Below are 18,830 nucleotides of genomic sequence, written 5' to 3' on the forward strand. Positions count from 1 at the left end.
GAGCGACATCATTGATGTATACAGAGAAAAGAGTCAGCCCGAGGATTGAACCCTGTGGCACCCCCATAGAGACTGCCAGAGGTCCAGACAACAGGCCCTCCGATTTGACACACTGAACTCTGTCTGAGAAGTAGTTTATGAACCAGGCGAGGCAGTCATTTGAGAAACCAAGGCTGTTGAGTCTGCCGATAAGAATGTGGTGATTGATGTTTATTTGTCAGTTTAGAAGTGATATATGAATAAGAGTTTAATTAATGTGACAAATGGTCATATTTATGGAAAGTACATTTTAACTGCATTAGCCTATCTTTATCGGCCATTTTCTCATGTTCCCGGAGCGCCAATTCATTTTTCTCAGTCTTCAGAGGACGTACATTCCCATTATTCCACACACAGGTTCTTAGGTCTTATAGGCAGACTTTTACAGAGGCCTTTTTTTATATCTTGTGTTGTTTTGATTTCAAGTGTCATTTTATGTGTAAATATATGCAAAATATGCATCCATCATACACGTGAAAAAAACTATCCTGGGGAACATTTTGATGAACTGATTTGTAAAAGTCTGACCATTGAGTGTCTTATCACAATAAAACAACAACAAAAAACATTCTGCCTTGAAGCAATGTGTTGAAAAACAGATTCTCGTAATATGCAAATTAGCGCATATTTAATAGCGGGTTAACTCATTTGCATATTTTAATTTTAATATAAAACTTGTAATACAATAATATATTGTATATATATATACACTTTCAATTGGTAAAGTTTCTGTCTGATGAGCCGGCCTTAACTTAGATTTTTGGTTGAAATTGGGACATGAATTCAACATATCAATTATTAATTTGTAGTCAAATTGGAATTAATGCCAGACTCAGTGGCACAGATGGAACTATTCAAGCTGAAGATACAACTTCTTCAAATGTTGATGTTTGGTTGTGTTGACGACGAAACACAATTCAATATCACTTTTGCAATACAGTAAATAGGTTAAAGTTAAGGATATTTTAAAAACAAATTTAACAGTATTTATTGAACCTTAGAGTGAGTAATTCATCTGTCACGACTTCCGCCGAAGTCGGCACCTCTCCTTGTTCGGGCGGCGTTCGGCGGTCGACGTCACCGGCTTACTAGTTACCACCAATCTATGTTTCCCTGTTCGTTTGCTTTTGTCTTAATTATACACACCTGTTTATGATTCCCTGACTATGTTCATTATTTAACCCTCTGGCTTTCCTGTTTGTCTTGTCCGTGATTGTTTCCTGTTTTGTGGTTGTTGGAGGTGTTTCTCCCAACCATGTATTATTGCTGTGGGAGAAGTTTTATTGTGGTTTTGAGTAAACACGTTTTGTTTGCACTCATCCCTGTGTCCTGCGCCTGACTCCGATACTTCTCCTAACGAAAGCATTACAACATCCATGGACACACTTTGAGGTTAATGTAAAAATAAATGTCTGCTTATGCAATCATATAAACTGTGCATGCAAAGGCTGCAGGTCTGTGGAAATCTTCACAATTGCTATAATAATCTGCACAGAATCCCGAACGGCATTGATCACTTGTGCCTTGTACTTTCATGTAATCTCAACTGCATTCCAGGTCTTTTGTTTGTTCTATTAGCTGAAGCACAGTGAAAACACATTAAAGGGATGCTCTGGAACCTTTGCATAATTTCAGCCAGTAGTTTTGAAAGTGATGCTCACGAGCCAAAACAGGTCCCCGTTTTTTGTGTACTACGTAATCCAATTGTGTAGTAAGTCATCCATTTTGTAGGATATTATATATATTTTTTTTTTGCAATTCGTATGATATGTTACGAATCCAATTCATACATGTTGCGAATTTGTTGTGCTTAAGACCCCTGACTGCATCTTTAAGTTGTATAAATAAACAAAATAGCATTCATTGTATTCCCATTTGAATGTTGTTGTGCTTGTAGCCCTTCCCTGCAGTCAAATTAGCTATTGGCCTCATGGGTGGAATGTTATTAATATTTTTCATAATTTCATAATTAATAAACTTTTATTATTATTTTTGGCCGAAAATCCGGTGTTTCAAAGTAGATTTGATTAAAGGAAAAATCCACACCAAACCACTCATTGCTTTAATTTACAGTGTAAAATAACACTATGTGAGAACAAACATTTTTTGTGAACAAATGTTTAATTTTGGCGTTATAATATGGTTGGTAGCAACACGCAAAATCGTTGTGGAAATCTGTTGCAGCTCAAGTCGACTACAAAATCCACAATGCAATGCTCTCTCTATGGGCTGGCTGGCTGGCAGACTAGCTCGCTAGCTAGCAAACATAACTACACACAATAATACCAAAAACAATATCAGCATGTAAAGTAGCTAGTTAGCTGTAAAATCGCCTAAGTTACAATCTCACCATGTTCATCCTGCAGATTGATGTGCCTCACAGAGTGGAGTCTGACATTCGCAACGGCAGAAATACACTATATTTACAAAAGTACTAGTGCCTTGCGGTCGGAGGCCGAACAGCTGCCATACCAGGCAGTCAGGATGCTCTCGGTGGTGCCTCTGTAGAACTTTTTGAGGATCTGAGGACCCATCACAGTGCTACGTCATACCGGACGGATTTCTGCCTGCTTGAACGCCAATAACTCAGATACATATGAAAACATGAAATGACCCAGGAAATCGATAGGACATCACTCAGAGGCACAAAATGGGTGAACCTTTCCTTTAAGACCCTGATTTAGACCACTGCAGTAAAAGGTTAAAAGGTTGAAAGCGCAGTGATAACTCATTTAGGTGACTAAACCAAAGATCAGACATTGATTTTCCATTGGAATTTGGTTGTGCTTTTAGATCGTTGAAATCATAGCGATAACACATCGGGAATTCAACAAAGTATTTTTGAGTGGGTGAAAATAGATTGTAATGTCATCGATCAACATATTAACCAAATATGACCCAATTCTCCACATTGAAATTACATGGTGTGTCCAGTGGGTTGAATCAGCAACCTTCTGTCTACTGGCAAGCCTCTCTAACCTCTAGGCTAGAGGGGTGAATATACTGACTGGGCACTAATATGGTAGAACCACTGTTCAAAATGAGCTCAAAAGCGGCATCTTCTTGTATTCTATTAATTCATTTATGGATTCACAATCCCTGTAACCGCGACTGTGTCCATTGAATGGTGTTCCAGTGTTTTAAGTATTGACTTGTAAGACACTTTTTGTTCTTCTTTCGTTTGTCTGTTTGTACCTGTCGGCTACGATCTTGGCTCATGCTAACTGACCCATCTAAAGAAATGCCATCAGTAAATCTGATTGATAGCATTTAAAAGAAAAGAATGCGGCAGGGAGGCAGGCAGGCAGGCAGAGAGAGTTTTTCAAGAATTTCATCTTGAAATTCTTCCCATACATTTACAGTCAACACTTTACTGGAACCCTTTGTCATAGTCTTCGTAACTAACTCATGGCCCATATTTAGTCAGACTAGTTAGCATTATACCCAGACCACCAATAACTGTTTCACAGAGAGCCAAGCCTGGCATAATACCATAGCAACTTTGGGGTAGGAAGAGATGGGGTAGATACTAAGGATATTTAGTACTAGTGAGTTAAAAAGGACAGTTTGTGAATGGTGTTTCTCTGTACCCTCCACTACCCTGACCCTCTGTTTCTACCTAGCTGAAACTTGCTGCTGACTTTATGGAACCACCTACCCAAATAAAGCTGGCATGTAATCTAAAGCAGATTTGTCTGTCCTACTACACAGGATTTAATTAAATGAAGTCTCTGTCTGATGAGTGCTACAGCATACTTTAGGTTTCATGGTGTGCTCAAACAGTGTCTGGTAGAGTATGTCTAGTACCATAAATGGCAGTGTGCTCTAACCTGAGGGACAGTATGTCACCATGTCACAGTCCCTCACTCTCCTCTCCTCTCTTCTCATTTCTGTTCTGTTTTTCTAGAAGGCAGTCTGCATTATGTCGCTCTGCTTTGATGATGAAAGAGTCCAGCTTTATCAACACCACAGTCCAATCCCTTTTATCAGCTCCGCAGAATGTTTTCTTCTATTATTGAGGGCGTTTGGAACTCTCTTGATGAAAAACAACTTGCCAAGAAAGCATTTAGTAAAAAGGAAAATATTCACAGCTCTGTGCCCTTTTCAGTTAGCTAATGAAGCTAATGTTCCCCAGGATAGTTTTTTGTTTCAGCTGATAACGGAATCGTGCCCATCTGTAATATTCTCAGTGTTGTCTTTACAATTCAGTCCGCCGGTGTCACTGCTACTCCTGCTGTGATGAGAGTTAATTCAATTAGCGGGATTGCCATACAGCCATGATAAATGCTCACAGTAGCAACAGAAATGTCTGTCCAGACAGATCAAGTCCATCAGGGCAGACACATCTCATGTAGGCCTATAGCTACACTCAAGGACTACTGTAAATTGAATGTTAATCTCTGACATGAAACAGATTTTGCCAATGTTGTTCAACACAATCTGTGAGAAGCCATGATCTGTGAGAGGACTTGACAAGAGAACATAAGCCATTATTTTTATGGCTGGAGAAAGGCATATTAAGCTGCTGTGTGCACTCAACTCAACTGCTTTGGAGAGACTGTTAGTGGATAGGAGGCCTGTGTGGCATAGTATCCCTTGTAGAGAAAGCAGAAACCTCACAGGGAAAAAATCCTCATCTCTTGCTCCAAATGAGACCAAGATAATAGGCATCGCATTCAGATCTCAACATGCCTCCATTCCCTTCAGTGACATCCATCTCCTTATACATCCATCCAGCCATTCATCCATTGCCAAACCAGAAAAGCTTACTGTTTGATGCTGTGCTCCTTTGAATCACTGAGAGCTTAATATTGTCGCAGTGATGTGCATTCACTGAGCAATACACTGAAGGATTAACTGGTTCTTTCATGCATAGAGCAAAACTGAGTACTTCCCATCATCTTGAGAGGAGTTTGAATGTGTTGTTTCTTGACTTGTGATGCGAGAAATCAAACAGTTTATTGGACATTGGGCTCTATTTTAACAAACCTAGTGTAATGGTACATCTTAGCGCAGGCGGTAGCACTATAGGTTTGCGGTTTGTCAGAAGTATTTAATATTTTCATAACCTGGAATTATGGGCACATTAGCTGGCGTTGGCGCGAAAGGGCTTTGATGAATAAACAAGTTGTGGGTGTGTCGAGATTTGGCCCTTCACTGATCAATCAGAATGTGCTCCATGGCTAAATATGTGGTTGCTTCAAGTTGTGTATTTACAGTCTTTAATGTATTGCATTTTCATCAACTCCAATTCGAATGTTAGTCTGTTATAGCCTAGTTCCTTAAATAGCCTTTCCCATATTTGCAAAATATGTTGAGCATGTCCACATTGTTCTAATTGCATTGCTTCAATATGGTCCATATGTGCCAAATACACCTGGTACAGACTTTACAGTGCTTGCATACGAACCTTTCCCAATGATGCAGAGTTTAAAAAATATATAATAACAAATTGAATAGTAACTAACAGAAGAGGAATAAAATAAAGTACACAAGAATGGAGCTATATACAGGGAGTACCAGATGAATGTGCAGAGGTACTTGATGTATATACAGTTGAAGTCGGAAGTTTACATACACCTTAGCCAAATACATTTAAACTCAGTATTTCACAATTCCTGACATTTAATCTGATTAAAAATTCCCTGTCTTAGGTCAGTTGGGATCACCACGTTATTCTAAGAATGTGAAATGTCAGAATAATAGTAGAGAGAATGATTTATTTCAGCTTTTATTTCTTTCATCACATTCCCAGTGGGTCAGAAGTTTACATACATTTACATTTTAGCAGCCGTTCTTATCCAGAGCGACTTACAGTAGTGAATGCATACATTTCATAATTTTTTTTTCCGTACTGGTCCCCCATGGGTATCGAACCAACAACCCTGGCGTTGCAAACACGTTGCAAACACCATGCTCTACCAAGTGAGCCACACCCTCCCCCCCATACATTCAATTAGTATTTGGAAGCATTGCCTTTAAACTGTTTAACTTGGGTCAAACGTTTCGGGTAGCCTTCCACAAACTTCCCACAATAAGTTGGGTGAATTTTGGCCCATTCCTCCTGACAGAGCTGGTGTAACTGAGTCAGGTTGTAGGCCTCCTTGTTCTCACACGCTTTTTCAGTTCTGCCCACAAATTTTCTATGGGATTGATGTCAGGGCTTTGTGATGGCCACTCCAATACCTTGACTTTGTTGTCCTTAAGCTATTTTACCACAACTTTGGAAGTATGCTTGGGGTCATTGTCCATTTGGAAGACCCATTTGTGACCAAGCTTTAACTTCCTGACTGATGTCTTGCTATGATGCTTCAATATATCCACATAATTTTCCTTCCTCACGATGCCATCTATTTTGTGAAGTGCACCAGTCCCTCCTGCAGCAAAGCACCCCCGCAACATGATGCTTCCACCCCCATGCTTCACGGTTCGGATGGTGTTCTTCGGCTTGCAAGCGTCCCCCTTTTTCCTCCAAACATAACGATGGTCATTATGGCCAAACAGTTCTATTTTGTTTCATCAGACTAGAGGACATTTCTCCAAAAAGAACAATCTTTGTCCCCATGTGCAGTTGCAATCTGTAGTCTGGCTTTTTTATGGTGGTTTTGGAGCAGTGGCTTTTTCATTGCTGAGCAGCCTTTCAGGTTATGTTGATATAGGACTCGTTTAACTGTGGATATAGATACTTTTGTACCTGTTTCCTCCAGCATCTTCACAAGGTCCTTTGCTGTTGTTCTGGGATTTTTTCACACTTTTCGCACCAAAGTACATTCATCTCTAGGAGACAGAACTCGTCTCCTTCCTGAGCGGTATGACGGCTGCATGGTCCCATGGTGTTTATACTTGCGTACTATTGTTTGTACAGATTAATGTGGTACCTTCAGGCATTTGGAAATTGCTCCCAAGGATGAACCAGACTTGTGGAGGTCTACAATTTTTTTTCTGAGGTCTTGGCTGATTATATTTTATTGTCCCATGATGTCAAGCAAAGAGTCACTGAGTTTGAAGGTAGGCCTTGAAATACATCCACAGGTACACCCCCAATTGATTAAAAGGATGTCAATTAGCCTATCAGAAGCTTCTAAGGCCGTTACATAATTTTCTGGAATTTTCCAAGCTGTTTAAAGGCACAGTCAACTTAGTGTATGTAATACAGTGAATATAAGTGAAATAATCTGTCTGTAAACAATTGTTGGAAAAATTACTTGTGTCATGCACAAAGTAGATGTCCTAACTGACTTGCCAAAACTATAGTTTGTTAAAACCTCTTGCATCTAGACGTTCCGCTAGAACAACTATTTTACACCATTTTAAAGACAAGACTCTCGTTAATCTAACTACATTGTCCGATTACAAAAAGGCTTTACAGCGAAAGCAAAACATTAGATTATGTTAGGAGAGTACACAGCCAAAAATAATCACACAGCCATTTTCCAAGCAAGCATAAATGTCACATAAACCCAAAACACAGCCAAATGAAGCACTAACCTTTGATGATCTTCATCAGATGACACTCCTAGGACATTATGTTATACAATACATGCATGTTTTGTTAAATCAAGTTCATATTTATATCCAAAAACAGTTTTTTACATTAGCATGTGATGTTCAGAACATGCATTCCCACCCAAAACCTCCAGTGAATTTACTAAATTACTCATCATAAACGTTGACAAAATACATAACAATTATTTTAAGAATTATAGATACAGAACTCCTTTATGCAATCGCTATGTCAGATTTTAAAATAGCTTTTCGGCGAAAGCACATTTTGCAATATTCTGAGTACATAGCTCAGCCATCACGGCTATCTATTTTGACACCCGCCAAGTTCGGGCTCACTAAACTCAGAACTACTATTAGAAAAATTGTATTACCTTTGCTGATCTTCGTCAGAATGCACTCCCAGGACTGCTACTTCAACAACAAATGTTGTTTTTGTTCCAAATAATCCATAGTTATGTCCAAATACCTCCATTTTGTTCGTGCGTTCAGGTCACTATCCAAAGGGTAATGCGCGAGCGCATTTCGAGACAAAAAAATCTAAATGTTCCTTTACCGTACTTAGAAACATGTCAAACGCTGTTTAAAATTAATTTATATGGTATTTTTCTCGTAAAATAGCGATAATATTCCAACCGGACAATAGTGTATTCATTCAAAGAGAAAAAGAAAAAACAGCATGGTCGCGGGACCGCGCATCTCCAATCTCTTTGTCACTAGGCAGACCACTGACAAACTGTGCTAGTATACTCTGCCCAGAGACAGGAGATGCCTCAATCCGCTTTCTGAAGGCTTTAGAGAGCCAATGGAAGCCTTAGAAAGTGCTTCGTAACAGCTCAGATACTGTAGTTTCGATAGAGAACCAATATAAGAACTTCAAATTTACAGACATGCCACTTCCTGCTTGGAATCTTCTCAGGTTTTTGCCTGCCATATGAGTTCTGTTATACTCACAGACACCATTCAAACAGTTTTAGAAACTTTAGAGTGTTTTCTATCCAAATCTACTAATAATATGCATATTCTCGTTTCTGGGCAAGAGTTGTAACCAGTTTAAATCGGGTAAGTTTTTTTCATCCGGCCGTGAAAATACTGCCCCTATCCTAAACAGGATTTATTAACAAGAAATTTGTGGTTGAAAAATGAATTTTAATGACTCCAACCTAAGTGTATGTAAACTTCCGACATCAACGTAAAGGCAGAGTAAAGTGACTAGGCATCCGTTTTAGATAATAATAAGAGTAAAATAAATTACAGAGTTGCAGCAGGAAATTATGAGTGTAGAAGTGTGTGTGTGTGTGTGTGTGTTGTGTGTGTGTATGTAGTGTTTGACTGTGTGAGGGACTTGTGTGGGAGTGACAGTGTAGTGTGACGGAGTGAGTGTGTATATGGTGTATGCATAAAGTGTAGTGAGTGTGCGTAGGGCCAGTGCAAGATAGAATCATTGCAGATAGTTCAGGTACCATCAATTGACTATTTAGTAGTCTGGCAATTTAGCAGTCTTGTGGCTTGGGGGTAGAAGCTCTCTCGGAGCCTGTTGGTCCGAGAGTCGATGCTCCGGTACCGTTTACAATAGCAGAGTGAACAGTCTATGGCTTGGGTGGCTGGAGTCTGTGTCAAACTCAATCCATGGAGGTACTAGTGTCTGTGGGTTTTCGCTCCTCCCTTGCACTTGTTTGATTAATTAAGGTCACTAATTAGTAAGGAACTACCCTCACCTGGTTGTCTAGGTTATGATTGAAAGGAAAACCCAAAACCTAGCAGACACTAGGCCCTCCATGGAATGAGTTTGACACGCCTGGTTTAGGGGATCGGGCATATGCAATGACTCAAAGGTAAAGGCACAAGAGACAGGAGTGTGGTGCAAACAAAGAAAAATAAAATGTTATCCTACAGGGTCAGAATTAGCCAGAAGCTTAAACGCTGCAAATCATATCGGTCCTAGTCATACATGACGGTTGCTCTCCAGGACGCTCTCGCCCTAGAGTCAGAGCTGCACACCTTTAAGTCTTTAGGCAGTCAATTAGAGGGCCGCCACACTTTAGACCTGGGACATTGGGTGGGTGCAATTAATTATCAGTTAGAACAGAAAACCAGCAGGCTCCGGACCTCGTAGGGTAAGAGTTGAATACATCTGAAGCCAATGATCACGTGACACCATTCATTCCTCTGTAAAAAACTAATTGAAGAGCATTGAAGCCAAATTAAGTTGGTTAAGTTGACGTCTCTTGGAGACATATGCCGGGTTCAAAACAACTGGGAACTCGGAAATCTCCGACTTCCGACTTCAGTGCATTCAAAACAACTGGGAACTCTGAAAAAAACGATCTCGGACTGGGAAAAATATATTTGAATGGTCATCCAACTCAGAATTCCTACTTGGGAACTTGTGCCTCTTTCTAAGGCTCCGACTTTCCGACCTGAATATCACTGACGTCATGATAAGCCGCGTATTTTTCCAAGTTCCCAGTTGTTTTGAACGCAACAATAACATGCACAGTTTGAGCTACTCCAAGAAGGGACGTTGCAGGCTAGCTCAGTGCTCCCCCCTCACAACGAGTAACCTAAAGTCGATGTCTGCGCCCCAGTGGAAATCTAATAAGCGTAATAATAAAATCTCCATCAAGATCCGTCTGTTTTGCATGGGCTGCATCTCAATCCACCGCATCTGCCGATGTCGGCCTTCCTCATATGTGGTGAAAGGTGGCAGAGTGTTTTTCAGACCATGAGAGTTTGTCAGACCATGAGACATCCCGTTTTGTTCTCATGAAAAATGCAGACCTGCCAACTCTGTCCAACTTTTTAGAGTACCAGAAACAGGTGGCAAATTGGAGATTCAACTCGTGCACATAGCATGCGCCGAATTGGGGTTTTCTTTCCCTCGTACGTTCGTGCGCGCCCTGTTTGTGAGTCTATAGAAGCGTTGCCTCTATAGCTAATACTGGACACTCATTCATTCTTCATCACGCAGTCTTCTAAACTCCCGACTCCATTTAATGCCAAGATGTTTATATTTATTTTTGATTATACTTTTGTTATGCTTTTTGTGACGTGGATCGTAATTACAGTTACAGTCTATCAGGTTGCATGATCCTCATAATGTTACGTGGAAAATACAACTAATGGGATGCAGAATGAAATGTAAATCACTCTCGTACAAATGCGACCAGTTATTGCAAGTGAACTGCAAATGCAAGTGAACTGCTGGCACTTTAGAGCCCACTGAATGTCCATCTTATGTTCGTTAACGTTAGCGTGAAACAATTAGTGTTTACCTTTCCACAACACACGGAGTCGAAAACGGATTTGTCCGTGTGTTTACGTACAGCTGACAGTCGGCAAACTCAGCATCACAACAAACAGGTGGAGGGGCAGTTTCGGGGTAGCTACGTCGAATAATGAGGTATTAATCTCCATGTCCGTTGACACAAACTCCATACATGTTTGTGTGTTGCAGCTTGAGAATCAGGATGTTAGATTTACTCAGTGGATTTATTTTGAATTAAAATGTAAAAAAAGAGGCCCTATTCATCTCTGCGTACTTTTAACTCGGATCTCGTACCTGAGTACATGGACAGAGAATTGCGAAGTTGGTACGCAAAATGCGTGCAGGTCTGTAAACGCCAGTAGTGTCCGAATGGTTTGGCCTACAAACTACTATGGAAAGATGAGACTCACACAAAAACAATGGTGTTCTCCATTTTGCTCCCCCCCACAAGCATCACCCAACATCAGTACCACCAATCAGTTTGGGCTACACACTAATTTAACCCCTCTATGGAAAGGGGAGACACTCATGTACATGTCAGTTGTTTTGCTCTAGGACAGAAATGTGTCTTCCACCAATTTAACCCAACCCCTCTGAATCAGAGAGGTGCAGGAGGCTACCTTAATCAACTTCCATATCATTGGTGCCAAGGGAGAAGTTGTGGTTAGCTGCCTTGCTCAAGGGCAGAATGGCAGATTTTGCCTCTTCAGGGAGTCAAACAAGCAACCTTTCTGTCCCAACACTCTAACCACTAGGCTACCTGACACTGGTACCGGTTTAAGAAATGAATGGAAGTATACACAGACTATACCAAACATTAGGAACACTTTCCTAATATTTAGCTGTACCCCCTTTTGCCCCCAGAACAGCCTTAATTCATTGGGGTATGGACTCTACAAGGTGTCGAAAGTGTTCCACAGGGATGCTGGCCCATGTTGACTCCAATGCTTCCCACAGTTGTGTCAAGTTGGCTTGATGACCTTTGGGTGATGGACCATTCTTGTTACACAAGGGAAACTGTTGAACGTGAAAAGCCCAGCAGCATTACAGTTCTTGACACAAACCGGTGTGCCTGGCACCTACTACCATACCCCGTTCAAAGGCACTTAAATCATACACAATCCATGTCTCAATTGTCTCAAGGCTTAAAAATCCTTATTTAACCTGCCTCCTACCCTCCATCTACACTGATTGAAGTGGATTTAACAAGTGACATCAATAAGGGATCGTAGCTTTCATCTGGATGCACCTGGTCAGTCTATGTCATGGAAAAAGCAGGTGTTCTTAATGTTTTGTATACTTTGTATATGGAAGTAGTTTAGTGCCTGAAAAGGTGTTAAATATGTCTCCAAAAAGTAAATATAATACCCTGATCTCTTCTTATTGTTTTTTTGACTATCTGTATTTCCATTTATGAATCTGTTATTTAATGCGTTTCTATGGGCAAATAGCAATAAGTCCAAATTAATTTAAAAAAATATATTCTTTTTTGATACATAAAAGGGTCCTAAAATTCAAAATCAAATAGCTAAATGATCCTTGTTATGGCCATCTTAAAACAATTCCATATGTTAGCTTAGTAGAACTGATGAGAGGCGTTCTTTGAAAATGGGGATGGGTAGCCTACTTGAACAAGTGAAATTCAGGTATGTGAATAATGAAAAAGCATGAGGGCAAAAACCTCCAAAATAGCATTTAAAATCCCTTTATTCAGAGGCTTATTTTGGCTAATGGCCAGGATAAAAAGACTCAACCAGCCTTGATTAAGGGGAGGTTAGACTATGCTTGGTTTTTAATCAAATTAAACTAAATGAGGAGAAACCGATTTGTTTTTTGTATTTCTAAATATGAGATTGACCGGCACAAAAGGAACATCTCCCCTTCCATCTCCCCTTCTCCCCTGTGCGTCATCACTTGATAGGCTGCGCTTCCGCGCTGAAAATCCATTCCAAAAATCATCTGTGTTACCTGTAAGACCTGCTTTTTGTGGGTCTTAAAACTTCCCATTAGCGCTGCATTAAATTGTCACCTTTGCGCTTGTTTTGAAGGACACACCTCAAATCATGACACCCCTCCCACATTAGCGCAAGCGAGCTGTTTGACAGGTAAATTGCAGAACCTGGCATTAGGGCTGGAAAATGCCAATGCGGCAGTTTTTACATGACACAATTGCAAACTAACATGCGTTTGACACTTGTGCCTCCTTAGCGCCAGCTGAAAATAGAGTCCATTATCTTATGAGTGGATGAGACTTCTATAGTGTGGCTTACATAGTGTTTCATTATTATATATATTTTAAAATGTTTGTTTCTTTGTAGCTCGAGAGATAGTGATAAGACAATGGTATAATCATTATAAAGAGGATATGTTCGGGAAGTATGGCTCAAACACTCAAACACTGCCATGTGATGGGAAAATAACCTGCTGCACCAGTGACAAGATTTGTTATACAATAGTTTTCAAAGTGATAACTTGAGTTAAAAACTAATCAGAGCTATAAAAATGTTTTCTAAATATTGCCACAAATGTATGCTGCTCACACTTGATAACTGAGGTCCAGTGGGAGTGGAAAAGGCTATGGCTCCACCTGCCTTTTCCACATTGTGATTCAAATATAGATGCTGTAGGCTCTCTGTCGATTACAGCTCCCATCGGATGCTATAGTGTTAGTCCTTCCGATAATGGTATGGCGGCAGGTAGCTTAGCATAGAGTATTGGGCCAGTAACTGAAAGGTTGCTCGTTCAAATCCCCATGGTGGAAAAATCAGCTGTTTTGCCCTTGAGCAAGGCAGTTAACCCCAAACAACAACCGTGGACATCGATTAAGGCAGCCTCTCTGATTCAGAGGGTTTGGGTTAAATGTGGAAGACACATTTCGGTTTAATGCATTCAGTTGTGCAACTGACTAGGTATTCCCTTTCCCTTATTCAAATACTTCTGCGGCATTAGGCAAAAATCATATTAATGTGAAATCATGCAGATGCGGTTAATTTGAAAAAATATGAAGCAGAGATCTATAATTATTTAATATTAGTAAATATGCAGATAATTGGATGTTGATCAAACCTGTCATTATTTATAGCACTATTGTTTAGTTTGTGTATCATTCTTGGCAGTCGTCCCATCTTTGAAAGCAAAGAGGAGATAGAGAAAAGAAGAGTGGGCGAAAGAGTTCAATTGGAAAATAGAGGGCAAAATAATAGACAGGCAGAGAACAGGCATAATGCAGTGTGTGTGTGTGTGTGTGTGTGTGTGTGTGTGTGTGTGTGTGTGTGTGTGTGTGTTTATGCGAGCATGCACCACATGAAAATACATCGGCTTTCTATGAGATTATGACATGCATTAAGAACATTCTAAATCTGCTTTAAATTTGTGCTTTTTGTTAATCCACGCCATTCCATCATTTTCTGAGTGGTGAAGCGAGTCATCAGATAATGGCGGACGTCAATGACCCCAACAAGGAAGAGAAATAGGTTAATTTGTTTAAACAGTTACTAGCCACTTTGTCATTATTATCTTTGACTGCACCGTTATTGATTATTACTGTCATTATTGCCAGTGCAACCATAATTAAGATCGGTATTTGGTAGCAGCCAAATGACTAGCGTACAATTTCAACCAATGTATTATAAGTGTTTATGACATGTTTTAAACAACATACACTGAACAAAAATACAAACGCAACATGTAAAGTGTTGGTCCCATGTTTCATGAGCTGAAATAAAAGATTCCTGACATTTTCCATATGTACAAAAATATTATTTCTCTCACATTTTGTGCACAAATTTCTTTACATCCCTGTTAGAGAGCATTTTTCCTTTGCCGAGATAATCCATACACCTGACAGGTGTGCCATATCAAGAATCTTATTAAACAGCATGATTATCACACAGGTGCACCTTGTGCTGGGTACAATAAAAGGCCAGTCTAAAATGTGCAGTTGTCTCATGTTTTGAGGGAGGGTGCAATTGGCATGTTGACTGCAGGAATGTCCACAAGAGCTGTTACCAGAGAATTTAATGTTCATTTCTCTAGCATAAGCCACCTCCGTCGTTTTAGGAAATTTCGCAGTACGTCCAACCAACCTGACAATCGCAGACCACGTGTATGGAGTCGTGTGGGCAAGCAGTTTGCTGATGTCAACATTGTGAACAGAGTGCCCCATGGTGGGGTTATGGTATGGGCAGGCATAAGCTACAGACAACGAACACAATTGCATTTTATCAATGGCAATTTGAATGCACAGAAATACCGTAACGAGATCCTAAAGCCCATTGTGAGGCCCAATTTCTTTTAAGGTATCTTTGACCAACAGATGCATATCTGTATTCACAGTCATGGGAAATCCATAGAATAGGGCCTAATTAATTTATTTATATTGACTGATTTCCTCATATGAACTGTAACTCAGTAAAGCCAATGAAATTGTTGCATGTTGCATTTAGATTTTTGGTCAGTATACTTATAAACTATTAAACAATTTTTTTTTTAAGTAGGCCACCTTAATGTAAGTGTTACCCTTGCACATTGTTGATAAATATGCCATGACTTCATGATGGTTGGCTTCTCAAGTAGGAGCAGACCCTGAAAGTCTTTATCAAATCAACATTCTTGTAAACAAAGCAATTTATGAAATGTGGCTGTTTGTTTTACTACAATTGCCATGTTACAAACACCATCAGATTAGCTGCTTCCTATTGTGAAAGTTTAGTAGGCCATTTAAAAATACCATGAGCATTCTGTGGAAACGTGAAGTTAACTCCAGTTTCAAACAAGCAGCCCAACAAAATTATGTGACCCCGCCATCTAAAAATTCAGGAGCGCGCAACACGTGATTTATCTGCCAAAAATCAAGTATGGCGAAATCTGTGAATGATTCTCGCACTGGTGCTTTCTCCAACTCGTCCTAAACCTTACACTTTGGATAGAGTGGAGCTGCTGCTGCGTACGGAGACTGGATAGAAATCACAACATTCATGAGGGTGTTTGTTCAGGTAGATTTTATTTTAACGCAGATATGACAAGCTAATACAGCGGTTGCGAGATGAGACATTTTAAACCGTGTTTGCTTGACTTGATAGAATTGCAACTATTCAGACGGAGGCGAAGTTGTTATCGCAGGCTATATATCGGTATATGGTTTTGACTTTCTTTTTCAATGAAAGTATCGCCTAGTAAATACATATATTTTGAAAGTGGGTGGATGTGTAGCAGATCATGTCCAACTGTCATAATGTATTTGATACGAGTAGCTACATTACATACATACACGGGCGATATATTGTAGCAATACAGGCGAGTCCCGGTGGTCCAATAGTCAAATCGGATACAACGTAGTCCCATAGGAATCTACGAATAATTTGTCGCTCTAGCTACCTTGTAACTAGATGAAAGATACTTGGGTTACTGTTGCTGATTATGCATGTTGTAAATTGAGATTATTGCACCTGACGTTTGTGTGAATTCGTTTATTTTACGTCTCATATCCGAAAGACAAACATTTTTCAAAGCTAATTATATCGGATTTCCCACGACGTTTCCACAGGTGACATTTAACCAATGATTTATATATATACTAGATGACTAACAGGGTTCGATGTTTTGAAGCCCCGGCGCCTCCATTATGGCACTCTTCCACCATTGTTTATTTTATTTAAACTTTATTTAATTGTAAAACATGTTTTGGATTCTGTAGAAATGCATTTATAAATGTCTACATTTGTTTTTGCCACGTTTATTATATTACAGACACCTTAATGCATACTTGTAAATATTTTGTGTGAGCTAAACATACATACATACATACATACATACATACATACATACATACATACATACATACATACATACATACATACATACATACATACATACATACATACATACATACATATAAAAAAATGTCCTTAAAGTTAACTTTTTAGAAAGTACTAATGTTACTGTTCCCACTACAACAAAACAATACTTAAGTACATGTAATGCTGTTATTGATACATTTACATGAAATACTGTAGAATTCCATTCATTCCTATGGAGGACTGGTTTTCTGAGGAGTGCCAATATGGTGAACGGTGGCATCAAAGCCTCTCATTGGCCAATACATAGCATCAGCAAACCAGGGTTTATATAAATCCTTGCATTTAACACATCCTGCTGTTCACATCTATTTAGGCTAGGTAGTGACATGTTAACGTTCAGCAATTGCTTGAGTTTTCCATGGCATGGATGTCGTATTTGTTTCAAAATTGGCTTGTGCTTTGTGGTAGGCTACTCCATAACATGCAGTCATGTAGATAACATTTTCTTAGCTCCAAATGCAATTAAGGATTCTGACATTTACACATAATTTCACTTCAGAATCCTTAGTTGTATTTAGAGCTAATGTTTTCTGTCATGGCACTATTGGGTGTCAGGCCATATTTTTTTATTAAAAGGAACCTCAAATTTCCCAAAATGTTTTTGAGTGTGATTTGAGACATTTGCACTAGACAGGGTTCTACAGATGAGTAATAAAGCGTTAATACATCCAGTTGCACTTTCAATCAGCAGTTGCTACATACATTTCTTGAGGTATAAAGTAATGATATCTACCCATTTATTCTTGAAGAATATAAAATAGAAGCTTGTTTTACTACATTGTTCGTAAACAGTGTAATTGTAAACAAACACTGCATAAACTCCAAGATGGTTAAACTACAATGTTGATACTATGGATGGTCAGTCCTTGCATCCACAGCCTTGTCTATGAGCGATTGCATTTCTCCTGCCACATCCCTCGGCTGTATACCAAAAAGTATCAGGGTGACAGCTTTGTTGTTTGAACTTTTAAATTGCCCTTTAAAGTTGCTCTTAAACCTGTAACAACATTGTATTAACTTTATGTCATTCCAATACTTGTTTTGCAGGATATTTTCATTGCAGTGGCATACAAATGGAATTGAGCAGTTGTCATTAGCCTATAAAAGTGGAATAGCCTCTGTTCCTTCATTATCATGTTATGTTAGTGATTTGTTAACTTGTTAGAGCGTGTCAGAGTTTGTTTAAGCATGTGTTGAGCTTGAGTCATTGGGGTTATGTGTTGGTACTTTTGTAGGCCTATGTCTGTGTTTCAGTGCGTTTGTGAAGTGAGGGGGTGAAATCAGAGAATAAGGTTTAGCTAAACTGGAGTTGGAGGGAGAATCTCAATTGCATTGCCTTGACTCCTCGCATCCTCTCTCCTCACATCCTTCTCAAAACCATTGGATGAGAAGGCCAGAGGGGGACCAGAGGCCTCAAGTTGAGTTGTAAACACACTAACTCTAATCTAAGTAAGCTCTTGCTCCTAGCATATAGATATTCCTTCTATGTTCCAGTTCCCAAGGACTGGCGTTCATCAATCGTAAAAAGGAGCAGCCTTCCAAGAATTTGGCACTGACAGTGGACCAATCTTTAATGGCGACTAGTGATGGGATGTTCGACTCTTTTTACTGACGCTGATATTTTCGACTCGTTCAGTCAAAATAACTAATCTTTCGATAAATTTCATTCATTTGAGTCAGTAATGCCCATAGCATACAGGATCCCCTAACGGTGAATGATGAACTGAACTCTGAAGAGTCATGATTCTACGAGCCTCTCTTTCACATGTCATTCACCATATGGGGCTTATTGAGCCAGGGGAGTGTATATTAAAATCAGGTCAAATAAATGAACGAGTCAGTAAAAAAGAAAATAATTGTTTGCGAACTGCACATCACTAATGACGACTCAATCTCGGGAATGGGACTGAATGGAGTAGTACGTTTCATCAGTTTAAGGTCCACGCTCATTGGATGCATCCATTGACATTATTTGATACTGGGGTAGCTTGATTGTATTATGTTGGGACTGCTCAAAGCATGTGCTCTATTGTATGGTATGTTTTACGAGAGATGTAAAAATAAGTCTAAAAAATATTGTACCATCTGATGTGTATTTTTCATAGCAACACCCGGCCAGAACGAAAACATGTCCCTACTGAACGTGACTCAGGTAGCCTATC

General features: G+C 39.5%; 1 protein-coding gene across 5 annotated transcripts in view; it reads left to right on the plus strand.

Moving 5' to 3' along the window:
* Positions 1–15,578: 15,578 nt before the first annotated feature.
* The window catches only part of LOC115160642 (histone deacetylase 4-like), a 260,839-nt gene continuing 257,587 nt past the window's right edge, over positions 15,579–18,830 (plus strand). For all 5 annotated transcript variants that reach the window (XM_029710865.1, XM_029710864.1, XM_029710868.1 and 2 more), the window contains exon 1: positions 15,579–15,804. The gene's annotated coding sequence lies outside the window, so the exon portion shown is untranslated. The remainder of the gene's footprint in view (positions 15,805–18,830) is intronic.

Source organism: Salmo trutta, chromosome 24, assembly GCF_901001165.1.
Source record: "Salmo trutta chromosome 24, fSalTru1.1, whole genome shotgun sequence".
NCBI lineage: Eukaryota > Metazoa > Chordata > Actinopteri > Salmoniformes > Salmonidae > Salmo > Salmo trutta.